This window comes from Nicotiana tabacum, chromosome 16, assembly GCF_000715075.1.
Source record: "Nicotiana tabacum cultivar K326 chromosome 16, ASM71507v2, whole genome shotgun sequence".
NCBI lineage: Eukaryota > Viridiplantae > Streptophyta > Magnoliopsida > Solanales > Solanaceae > Nicotiana > Nicotiana tabacum.
In genome coordinates, this window is record NC_134095.1 from 161,521,871 (window position 1) to 161,534,651 (window position 12,781).

Sequence of the window (12,781 nt, forward strand, 5' to 3'; positions counted from 1 at the left end):
CTAAACTGAACTCTTTCCTTCAGTCATCATTGGGGTTTTAAACCCTAAACTGAACTTTTTCCCTTTAGTCAGCATTAGGGTTTTTAACCCTAAATTGAACTTTTTCCATTTAGTCAGCATTAGGGTTTTAAACCCTAAACTGAACTCTTTTCCTGTAGTCAGCATTAAGGTTGTAAACCCTAAACTGAACTTTTTCCCTTTAGTCAATATTAGAGTTTTAAACCCTAAACTGAACTTTTTCCATTTAATCAGCATTAGGGTTTTAAACCCTAAACTGAACTCTTGTCTATTTAGTCAGCATTAGGGTTTTAAACCCTAAACTGAACTTCTCCCTTTAGTCAGCATTAGGGTTTTAAACCCTAAACTGAACTCTTTTCCATTTAGTCAGCATTAGGGTTTTAAACCCTAAACTGAACTTCTCTCTTTAGTCAGCATTAGGGTTTTAAATCCTAAAGTGAACTTTTTCCCTTTAGTCAGCATTAGGGTTTTAAACCCTAAACTGAACTTTTTCCCTTTAGTCAGCATTAGGGTTTTAAACTCTAAACTGAACTTTTCCATTTAGTCAGCATTAGGGTTTTAAACCCTAAACTGAACTTTTCCTTTAGTCAGCATTAGGGTTTTAAACCCTAAACTAAACTCTTTCCTTCAGTCATCATTGGGGTTTTAAACCCTAAACCGAACTTTTTCCCTTTAGTCAGCATTAGGGTTTTAAACCCTAAACTGAACTTCCCCTTTAGTCAGCATTAGGGTTTTAAACCCTAAACTGAACTCTTTTCCTGTAGTCAGCATTAAGGTTGTAAACCCTAAACTGAACTTCTTCCATTTTGTCAGCATTAGGGTTTTAAACCCTAAACTGAACTCTTTTACTTTAGTCAGCATTAGGGTTTTAAACCCTAAACTGAACTCTTTCCTTCAGTCAGTATTGGGGTTTTAAACCCTAAACTGAACTTTTTCCCTTTAGTCAACATTTGGGTTTTAAACCCTAAACTGAACTTTTTCCATTTAATCAGCATTAGGGTTTAAACCCTAAACTGAACTCTTTTCCATTTAGTCAGCATTAGGGTTTTAAACTCTAAACTGAACTTCTCCCTTTAGTCAGCATTAGGGTTTTAAACCCTAAACTGAACTATTTTCCATTTAGTCAGCATTAGGGTTTTAAACCCTAAACTGAACTTCTCCCTTTAGTCAGCATTAGGGTTTTAAACCCTAAACTGAACTTTTTCCCTTTAGTCAGCATTAGGGTTTTAAACCCTAAACTGAACTTTTTCCCTTTAGTCAGCATTAGGGTTTTAAACCCTAAACTGAACTTTTCCATTTAGTCAGCATTAGGGTTTTAAACCCTAAACTAAACTTTTTCCCTTTAGTCAGCATTAGGGTTTTAAACCCTAAATTGAACTTTTTCCCTTTAGTCAGCATTAGGGTTTTAAACCCAAAACTGAACTTTTTCCTTTAGTCAACATTAGGGTTTTAAACCCTAAACTGAACTTTTCCCTGTAGTCAGCATTAGGGTTTTAAACCCTAAACTGAACTCTTTCCTTTAGTCAGCATTAGGGTTTTAAACCCTAAACTGAACTCTTTCCTTTAGTCAGTTTAGTCAACAATAGGGTTTTAAACCCCAAACTGAACTTTTTCCCTTTAGTCAGCATTAGGGTTTTAAACCCTAAACTGAACTTTTTCCCTTTAGTTAGCATTAGGGTTTTAAACCCTAAACTGAACTTTTCCCTTTAGTCAGCATTAGGGTTTTAAACCCTAAACTGAACTTTTTCCCTTTAGTCAGCATTAGGGTTTTAAACCCTAAACTGAACTGTTTCCCTTTAGTCAGCATTAGGGTTTTAAACCCTAAACTGAACTTTTTCCTTTTAGTCAGCATTAGGATTTTAAACCCTAAACTGAACTTTTCCTTCAGTCAGCATTAGGGTTTTTAAACCCTAAACTGAACTTTTCCTTTAGTCAGCATTAGGGTTTTAAACCCTAAACTGAACTTTTCCTTTAGTCAGCATTAGGGTTTTAAACCCTAAACTAAACTCTTTCCTTTAGTCAGGATTAGGGTTTTAAACCCTAAACTGAACTTTTCCTTTAGTCAGCATTAAGGTTTTAAACTCTAAAATAAACTTTTTCCTTTAGTCAGCATTAGAGTTTTAAACCCTAAACTGAACTATTTCCTTTAGTCAGCATTAGGGTTTTAAACCCTAAACTGAACTCTTTCCTTTAGTCAGCATTAGGGTTTTAAACCCTGAACTGAACTTTTCCTTTAGTCAGCATTAGGATTTTAAACCCTAAACTGAACTTTTCCTTCAGTCAGCATTAGGGTTTTTAAACCCTAAACTGAACTTTTCCTTTAGTCAGCATTAGGGTTTTAAACCCTAAACTGAACTTTTCCTTTAGTCAGCATTAGGGTTTTAAACCCTAAACTAAACTCTTTCCTTTAGTCAGGATTAGGGTTTTAAACCCTAAACTGAACTTTTCCTTTAGTCAGCATTAAGGTTTTAAACTCTAAAATAAACTTTTTCCTTTAGTCAGCATTAGAGTTTTAAACCCTAAACTGAACTATTTCCTTTAGTCAGCATTAGGGTTTTAAACCCTAAACTGAACTCTTTCCTTTAGTCAGCATTAGGGTTTTAAACCCAAAACTGAACTTTTTCCTTTAGTCAACATTAGGGTTTTAAACCCTAAACTGAACTTTTCCCTGTAGTCAGCATTAGGGTTTTAAACCCTAAACTGAACTCTTTCCTTTAGTCAGCATTAGGGTTTTAAACCCTAAACTGAACTCTTTCCTTTAGTCAGTTTAGTCAACAATAGGGTTTTAAACCCCAAACTGAACTTTTTCCCTTTAGTCAGCATTAGGGTTTTAAACCCTAAACTGAACTTTTTCCCTTTAGTTAGCATTAGGGTTTTAAACCCTAAACTGAACTTTTCCCTTTAGTCAGCATTAGGGTTTTAAACCCTAAACTGAACTTTTTCCCTTTAGTCAGCATTAGGGTTTTAAACCCTAAACTGAACTGTTTCCCTTTAGTCAGCATTAGGGTTTTAAACCCTAAACTGAACTTTTTCCTTTTAGTCAGCATTAGGATTTTAAACCCTAAACTGAACTTTTCCTTCAGTCAGCATTAGGGTTTTTAAACCCTAAACTGAACTTTTCCTTTAGTCAGCATTAGGGTTTTAAACCCTAAACTGAACTTTTCCTTTAGTCAGCATTAGGGTTTTAAACCCTAAACTAAACTCTTTCCTTTAGTCAGGATTAGGGTTTTAAACCCTAAACTGAACTTTTCCTTTAGTCAGCATTAAGGTTTTAAACTCTAAAATAAACTTTTTCCTTTAGTCAGCATTAGAGTTTTAAACCCTAAACTGAACTATTTCCTTTAGTCAGCATTAGGGTTTTAAACCCTAAACTGAACTCTTTCCTTTAGTCAGCATTAGGGTTTTAAACCCTGAACTGAACTTTTCCTTTAGTCAGCATTAGGGTTTTAAACCCTAAACTGAACTTTTCCTTAAGTCAGCATTAGGGTTTTAAACCCTAAACTGAACTATTTTCTTTAGTCAGCATTAGGGTTTTAAACCCTAAACTGAACTTTTCCTTTAGTCAGCATTAGGGTTTTAAACCCTGAACTGAACTCTTTCCTTCAGTCAGCATTAGGGTTTTAAACCCTGAACTGAACTCTTTCCTTCAGTCAGCATTAGGGTTTTAAACCCTGAACTGAACTCTTTCCTTCAGCCAGCATTAGGGTTTTAAACCCTGAACTGAACTCTTTCCTTCAGTTAGCATTAGGGTTTTAAACCCTAAACTGAACTTTTTCTTTAGTCAGCATTAGGGTTTTATACCCTAAACTGAACTTTTCCTTTAGTCAGCATTAGGGTTTAAAACCCTAAACTGAACTTTTCCTTTAGTCAGCATTAGGGTTTTAAACCCTAAACTGAACTTTTCTCTTTAGTCAGCATTAGGATTTTAAACCCTAAATTGAACTTTTTCCCTTTAGTCAGCATTAGGGTTTTAAACCCAAAACTGAACTTTTTCCCTTTAGTCAGCATTAGGGTTTTAAACCCTAAACTGAACTCTTTCCTTTAGTCAGCATTAGGGTTTTAAACCCTAAACTGAACTTTTCCCTTAGTCAGCATTAGGATTTTAAACCCTAAACTGAACTTTTCTCTTTAGTCAGCATTAGGGTTTTAAACCATAAACTGAACTTTTTCCTTTTAGTCAGCATTAGGGTTTTAAACCCTAAACTGAACTTTTTCCCTTTAGTTAGCATTAGGGTTTTAAACCCTAAACTGAACTTTTCCCTTTAGTCAGCATTAGGGTTTTAAACCCTAAACTGAACTTTTTCCCTTTAGTCAGCATTAGGGTTTTAAACCCTAAACTGAACTGTTTCCCTTTAGTCAGCATTAGGGTTTTAAACCCTAAACTGAACTTTTTCCTTTTAGTCAGCATTAGGATTTTAAACCCTAAACTGAACTTTTCCTTCAGTCAGCATTAGGGTTTTTAAACCCTAAACTGAACTTTTCCTTTAGTCAGCATTAGGGTTTTAAACCCTAAACTGAACTTTTCCTTTAGTCAGCATTAGGGTTTTAAACCCTAAACTAAACTCTTTCCTTTAGTCAGGATTAGGGTTTTAAACCCTAAACTGAACTTTTCCTTTAGTCAGCATTAAGGTTTTAAACTCTAAAATAAACTTTTTCCTTTAGTCAGCATTAGAGTTTTAAACCCTAAACTGAACTATTTCCTTTAGTCAGCATTAGGGTTTTAAACCCTAAACTGAACTCTTTCCTTTAGTCAGCATTAGGGTTTTAAACCCTGAACTGAACTTTTCCTTTAGTCAGCATTAGGGTTTTAAACCCTAAACTGAACTTTTCCTTAAGTCAGCATTAGGGTTTTAAACCCTAAACTGAACTATTTTCTTTAGTCAGCATTAGGGTTTTAAACCCTAAACTGAACTTTTCCTTTAGTCAGCATTAGGGTTTTAAACCCTGAACTGAACTCTTTCCTTCAGTCAGCATTAGGGTTTTAAACCCTGAACTGAACTCTTTCCTTCAGTCAGCATTAGGGTTTTAAACCCTGAACTGAACTCTTTCCTTCAGCCAGCATTAGGGTTTTAAACCCTGAACTGAACTCTTTCCTTCAGTTAGCATTAGGGTTTTAAACCCTAAACTGAACTTTTTCTTTAGTCAGCATTAGGGTTTTATACCCTAAACTGAACTTTTCCTTTAGTCAGCATTAGGGTTTAAAACCCTAAACTGAACTTTTCCTTTAGTCAGCATTAGGGTTTTAAACCCTAAACTGAACTTTTCTCTTTAGTCAGCATTAGGATTTTAAACCCTAAATTGAACTTTTTCCCTTTAGTCAGCATTAGGGTTTTAAACCCAAAACTGAACTTTTTCCCTTTAGTCAGCATTAGGGTTTTAAACCCTAAACTGAACTCTTTCCTTTAGTCAGCATTAGGGTTTTAAACCCTAAACTGAACTTTTCCCTTAGTCAGCATTAGGATTTTAAACCCTAAACTGAACTTTTCTCTTTAGTCAGCATTAGGGTTTTAAACCATAAACTGAACTTTTTCCTTTTAGTCAGCATTAGGATTTTAAACCCTAAACTAAACTTTTCCCTTTAGTCAGCATTAGGGTTTTTAAACCCTAAACTGAACTTTTCCCTGTAGTCAGCATTAGGGTTTGAAACCCTGAACTGAACTCTTTCCTTCAGTCAGCATTAGGGTTTTAAACCCTAAACTGAACTTTTCCTTTAGTCAGTATTAGGGTTTTAAACCCTAAACTGAACTTTTTCTTTAGTCAGCATTAGGATTTTAAACCCTAAACTGAACTTTTCCTTCAGTCAGCATTAGGGTTTTTAAACCCTAAACTGAACTTTTCCTTTAGTCAGCATTAGGGTTTTAAACCCTAAACTGAACTTTTCCTTTAGTCAGCATTAGGGTTTTAAACCCTAAACTAAACTCTTTCCTTTAGTCAGGATTAGGGTTTTAAACCCTAAACTGAACTTTTCCTTTAGTCAGCATTAAGGTTTTAAACTCTAAAATAAACTTTTTCCTTTAGTCAGCATTAGAGTTTTAAACCCTAAACTGAACTATTTCCTTTAGTCAGCATTAGGGTTTTAAACCCTAAACTGAACTCTTTCCTTTAGTCAGCATTAGGGTTTTAAACCCTGAACTGAACTTTTCCTTTAGTCAGCATTAGGGTTTTAAACCCTAAACTGAACTTTTCCTTTAGTCAGCATTAGGGTTTTAAACCCTAAACTGAACTATTTTCCTTCAGTCACCATTAGGGTTTTAAACCCTAAACTGAACTCTTTTCCTTTAGTCAGCATTAGGGTTTTAAACCCTGAACTGAACTCTTTCCTTCAGTCAGCATTAGGGTTTTAAACCCTGAACTGAACTCTTTCCTTCAGTCAGCATTAGGGTTTTAAACCCTGAACTGAACTCTTTCCTTCAGCCAGCATTAGGGTTTTAAACCCTGAACTGAACTCTTTCCTTCAGTTAGCATTAGGGTTTTAAACCCTAAACTGAACTTTTTCTTTAGTCAGCATTAGGGTTTTATACCCTAAACTGAACTTTTCCTTTAGTCAGCATTAGGGTTTTAAACCCTAAACTGAACTATTCTCTTTAGTCAGCATTAGGATTTTAAACCCTAAATTGAACTTTTTCCCTTTAGTCAGCATTAGGGTTTTAAACCCAAAACTGAACTTTTTCCCTTTAGTAAGCATTAGGGTTTTAAACCCTAAACTGAACTCTTTCCTTTAGTCAGCATTAGGGTTTTAAACCCTGAACTGAACTTTTCCCTGTAGTCAGCATTAGGGTTTTAAACCCTAAACTGAACTTTTCCTTTAGTCAGCATTAGGGTTTTAAACCCTAAACTGAACTCTTTCCTTTAGTTAGCATTAGGGTTTTAAACCCTAAACTGAACTTTTCCCTTAGTCAGCATTAGGGTTTTAAACCCTAAACTGAACTTTTCTCTTTAGTCAGCATTAGGGTTTTAAACCATAAACTGAACTTTTTCCTTTTAGTCAGCATTAGGATTTTAAACCCTAAACTAAACTTTTCCCTTTAGTCAGCATTAGGGTTTTTAAACCCTAAACTGAACTTTTCCCTGTAGTCAGCATTAGGGTTTGAAACCCTGAACTGAACTCTTTCCTTCAGTCAGCATTAGGGTTTTAAACCCTAAACTGAACTTTTCCTTTAGTCAGTATTAGGGTTTTAAACCCTAAACTGAACTTTTTCTTTAGTCAGCATTAGGGTTTTAAACCCTAAACTGAACTCTTTCCTTTAGTCAAGATTAGGTTTTTAAACCCTAAACTGAACTTTTCCTTTAGTCAGCATTAGGGTTTTAAACTCTAAAATAAACTTTTTCCTTTAGTCAGCATTAGGGGTTTAAACCCTAAACTGAACTATTTCCTTTAGTCACCATTAGGGTTTTAAACCCTAAACTGAACTCTTTCCTTTAGTCAGCATTAGGGTTTTAAACCCTGAACTGAACTTTTTCCTTTAGTCAGCATTAGGGTTTTAAACCCTAAACTGAACTTTTCCTTTAGTCAGCATTAGGGTTTTAAACCCTAAACTGAACTTCCCCTTTAGTCAGCATTAAGGTTTTTAACCCTAAACTGAACTCTTTACTTTAGTCAGCATTAGGGTTTTAAACCCTAAACTGAACTTTTCCTTTAGTCAGCATTAGGGTTTAAAACCCTAAACTGAACTTTTCCTTTAGTCAGCATTAGGGTTTTAAACCCTAAACTGAACTCTTTCCTTCAGTCATCATTGGGGTTTTAAACCCTAAACTGAACTTTTTCCCTTTAGTCAGCATTAGGGTTTTAAACCCTAAACTGAACTTTTCCTTTCAGTCAGCATTAGGGTTTTAAACCCTAAACTGAACTTTTCCCTTTCAGTCAGCATTAGGGTTTTAAACCCTAAACTGAACTTTTCCTTTAGTCAGCATTAGGGTTTTAAACCCTAAACTGAACTCTTTCCTTTAGTCAGCATTAGGGTTTTAAACCCTAAACTGAACTTTTCCCTTAGTCAGCATTAGGGTTTTAAACCCTAAACTGAACTTTTCTCTTTAGTCAGCATTAGGGTTTTAAACCATAAACTGAACTTTTTCCTTTTAGTCAGCATTAGGATTTTAAACCCTAAACTAAACTTTTCCCTTTAGTCAGCATTAGGGTTTTTAAACCCTAAACTGAACTTTTCCCTGTAGTCAGCATTAGGGTTTGAAACCCTGAACTGAACTCTTTCCTTCAGTCAGCATTAGGGTTTTAAACCCTAAACTGAACTTTTCCTTTAGTCAGCATTAGGGTTTTAAACCCTAAACTGAACTTTTTCTTTAGTCAGCATTAGGGTTTTAAACCCTAAACTGAACTCTTTCCTTTAGTCAGGATTAGGTTTTTAAACCCTAAACTGAACTTTTCCTTTAGTCAGCATTAGGGTTTTAAACTCTAAAATAAACTTTTTCCTTTAGTCAGCATTAGGGGTTTAAACCCTAAACTGAACTATTTCCTTTAGTCACCATTAGGGTTTTAAAGCCTAAACTGAACTCTTTCCTTTAGTCAGCATTAGGGTTTTAAACCCTGAACTGAACTTTTTCCTTTAGTCAACATTAGGGTTTTAAACCCTAAACTGAACTTCCCCTTTAGTCAGCATTAAGGTTTTTAACCCTAAACTGAACTCTTTACTTTAGTCAGCATTAGGGTTTTAAACCCTAAACTGAACTTTTCCTTTAGTCAGCATTAGGGTTTAAAACCCTAAACTGAACTTTTCCTTTAGTCAGCATTAGGGTTTTAAACCCTAAACTGAACTCTTTCCTTCAGTCATCATTGGGGTTTTAAACCCTAAACTGAACTTTTTCCCTTTAGTCAGCATTAGGGTTTTTAACCCTAAATTGAACGTTTTCCATTTAGTCAGCATTAGGGTTTTAAACCCTAAACTGAACTCTTTTCCTGTAGTCAGCATTAAGGTTGTAAACCCTAAACTGAACTTCTTCCATTTTGGCAGCATTAGGGTTTTAAACCCTAAACTGAACTCTTTTCCTGTAGTCAGCATTAAGGTTGTAAACCCTAAACTGAACTTCTTCCATTTTGTCAGCATTAGGGTTTTAAACCCTAAACTGAACTCTTTTCCTTTAGTCAGCATTAGGGTTTTAAACCCTAAACTGAACTCTTTCCTTCAGTCAGCATTGGGGTTTTAAACCCTAAACTGAACTTTTTCCCTTTAGTCAATATTAGAGTTTTAAACCCTAAACTGAACTTTTTCCATTTAATCAGCATTAGGGTTTTAAACCCTAAACTGAACTCTTGTCTATTTAGTCAGCATTAGGGTTTTAAACCCTAAACTGAACTTCTCCCTTTAGTCAGCATTAGGGTTTTAAACCCTAAACTGAACTCTTTTCCATTTAGTCAGCATTAGGGTTTTAAACCCTAAACTGAACTTTTCCTTTCCGTCAGCATTAGGGTTTTAAACCCTAAAGTGAACTTTTTCCCTTTAGTCAGCATTAGGGTTTTAAACCCTAAACTGAACTTTTTCCTTTCAGTCAGCATTAGGGTTTTAAACCCTAAATTGAACTTTTCCATTTAGTCAGCATTAGGGTTTTAAACCCTAAACTGAACTTTTCCTTTAGTCAGCATTAGGGTTTTAAACCCTAAACTAAACTCTTTCCTTCAGTCATCATTGGGGTTTTAAACCCTAAACCGAACTTTTTCCCTTTAGTCAGCATTAGGGTTTTAAACCCTAAACTGAACTTTTCCTTTAGTCAGCATTAGGGTTTTAAACCCTAAACTGAACTTCCCCTTTAGTCAGCATTAGGGTTTTAAACCCTAAACTGAACTCTTTTCCTGTAGTCAGCATTAAGGTTGTAAACCCTAAACTGAACTTCTTCCATTTTGTCAGCATTAGGGTTTTAAACCCTAAACTGAACTCTTTTACTTTAGTCAGCATTAGGGTTTTAAACCCTAAACTGAACTCTTTCCTTCAGTCAGTATTGGGGTTTTAAACCCTAAACTGAACTTTTTCCCTTTAGTCAACATTTGGGTTTTAAACCCTAAACTGAACTTTTTCCATTTAATCAGCATTAGTCTTTAAACCCTAAACTGAACTCTTTTCCATTTAGTCAGCATTAGGGTTTTAAACTCTAAACTGAACTTCTCCCTTTAGTCAGCATTAGGGTTTTAAACCCTAAACTGAACTATTTTCCATTTAGTCAGCATTAGGGTTTTAAACCCTAAACTGAACTTCTCCCTTTAGTCAGCATTAGGGTTTTAAACCCTAAACTGAACTTTTTCCCTTTAGTCAGCATTAGGGTTTTAAACCCTAAACTGAACTTTTTCCCTTTAGTCAGCATTAGGGTTTTAAACCCTAAACTGAACTTTTCCATTTAGTCAGCATTAGGGTTTTAAACCCTAAACTAAACTTTTTCCCTTTAGTCAGCATTAGGGTTTTAAACCCTAAATTGAACTTTTTCCCTTTAGTCAGCATTAGGGTTTTAAACCCAAAACTGAACTTTTTCCTTTAGTCAACATTAGGGTTTTAAACCCTAAACTGAACTTTTCCCTGTAGTCAGCATTAGGGTTTTAAACCCTAAACTGAACTCTTTCCTTTAGTCAGCATTAGGGTTTTAAACCCTAAACTGAACTCTTTCCTTTAGTCAGTTTAGTCAACAATAGGGTTTTAAACCCCAAACTGAACTTTTTCCCTTTAGTCAGCATTAGGGTTTTAAACCCTAAACTGAACTTTTTCCCTTTAGTCAGCATTAGGGTTTTAAACCCTAAACTGAACTTTTCCCTTTAGTCAGCATTAGGGTTTTAAACCCTAAACTGAACTTTTTCCCTTTAGTCAGCATTAGGGTTTTAAACCCTAAACTGAACTTTTTCCCTTTAGTCAGCATTAGGGTTTCAAACCCTAAACTGAACACTTTCCTTTAGTCAGCATTAGGATTTTAAACCCTAAACTGAACTTTTCCTTCAGTCAGCATTAGGGTTTTTAAACCCTAAACTGAACTTTTCCTTTAGTCAGCATTAGGGTTTTAAACCCTAAACTGAACTTTTCCTTTAGTCAGCATTAGGGTTTTAAACCCTAAACTAAACTCTTTCCTTTAGTCAGGATTAGGGTTTTAAACCCTAAACTGAACTTTTCCTTTAGTCAGCATTAAGGTTTTAAACTCTAAAATAAACTTTTTCCTTTAGTCAGCATTAGAGTTTTAAACCCTAAACTGAACTTTTCCTTCAGTCAGCATTAGGGTTTTTAAACCCTAAACTGAACTTTTCCTTTAGTCAGCATTAGGGTTTTAAACCCTAAACTGAACTTTTCCTTTAGTCAGCATTAGGGTTTTAAACCCTAAACTAAACTCTTTCCTTTAGTCAGGATTAGGGTTTTAAACCCTAAACTGAACTTTTCCTTTAGTCAGCATTAAGGTTTTAAACTCTAAAATAAACTTTTTCCTTTAGTCAGCATTAGAGTTTTAAACCCTAAACTGAACTATTTCCTTTAGTCAGCATTAGGGTTTTAAACCCTAAACTGAACTCTTTCCTTTAGTCAGCATTAGGGTTTTAAACCCTGAACTGAACTTTTCCTTTAAGTCAGCATTAGGGTTTTAAACCCTAAACTGAACTTTTCCATTTAGTCAGCATTAGGGTTTTAAACCCTAAACTGAACTTTTCCTTTAGTCAGTATTAGGGTTTTAAACCCTAAACTGAACTTTTCCTTTAGTCAGCATTAGGGTTTTAAACCCTAAACTAAACTTTTTCCTTTAGTCAGCATTAGGGTTTTAAACCCTAAACTGAACTTTTCCTTAAGTCATCATTAGTGTTTTAAACCCTAAACTGAACTCTTTCCTTTAGTCAGCATTAGGGTTTTAAACCCTAAACTGAACTCTTTCCTTTAGTCAGCATTAGGGTTTTAAACCCTAAACTGAACTTTTCCTTTAGTCAGCATTAGGGTTCAAAACCCTAAACTGAACTTTTCGTTTAGTCAACATTAGGGTTTTAAACCCTAAACTGAACTTTTCCTTTAGTCAGCATTAGGGTTTTAAACCCTAAACTGAACTCTTTTCTTTAGTCAGCATTAGGGTTTTAAACCCTAAACTGAAGTCTTTTCTTAAGTCAGCATTAGGGTTCTAAACCCTGAACTGAACTCTTTCCTTCAGTCGGCATTAGGGTTTTAAACCCTGAACTGAACTCTTTCCTTCAGTCAGCATTAGGGTTTTAAACCCTAAACTGAACTCTTTCCTTCAGTCAGCATTAGGGTTTTAAACCCTGAACTGAACTCTTTCCTTCAGTCAGCATTAGGGTTTTAAACCCTAAACTGAACTTTTTCTTTAGTCAACATTAGGGTTTTAAACCTTAAACTGAACTTTTCCTTTAGTCAGCATTAGGGTTTAAAACCCTAAACTGAACTTTTCCTTTTTGTCAGCATTAGGGTTTTAAACCCTAAACTGAACTTTTCCTTTAGTAAGTATTAGGGTTTTAAACCCTGAACTGAACTTTTTCCTTTAGTCAACATTAGGGTTTTAAACCCTAAACTGAACTTCCCCTTTAGTCAGCATTAAGGTTTTTAACCCTAAACTGAACTCTTTACTTTAGTCAGCATTAGGGTTTTAAACCCTAAACTGAACTTTTCCTTTAGTCAGCATTAGGGTTTAAAACCCTAAACTGAACTTTTCCTTTAGTCAGCATTAGGGTTTTAAACCCTAAACTGAACTCTTTCCTTCAGTCAGCATTAGGGTTTTAAACCCTGAACTGAACTCTTTCCTTCAGTCAGCATTAGGGTTTTAAACCCTAAACTGAACTCTTTCCTTCAGTCAG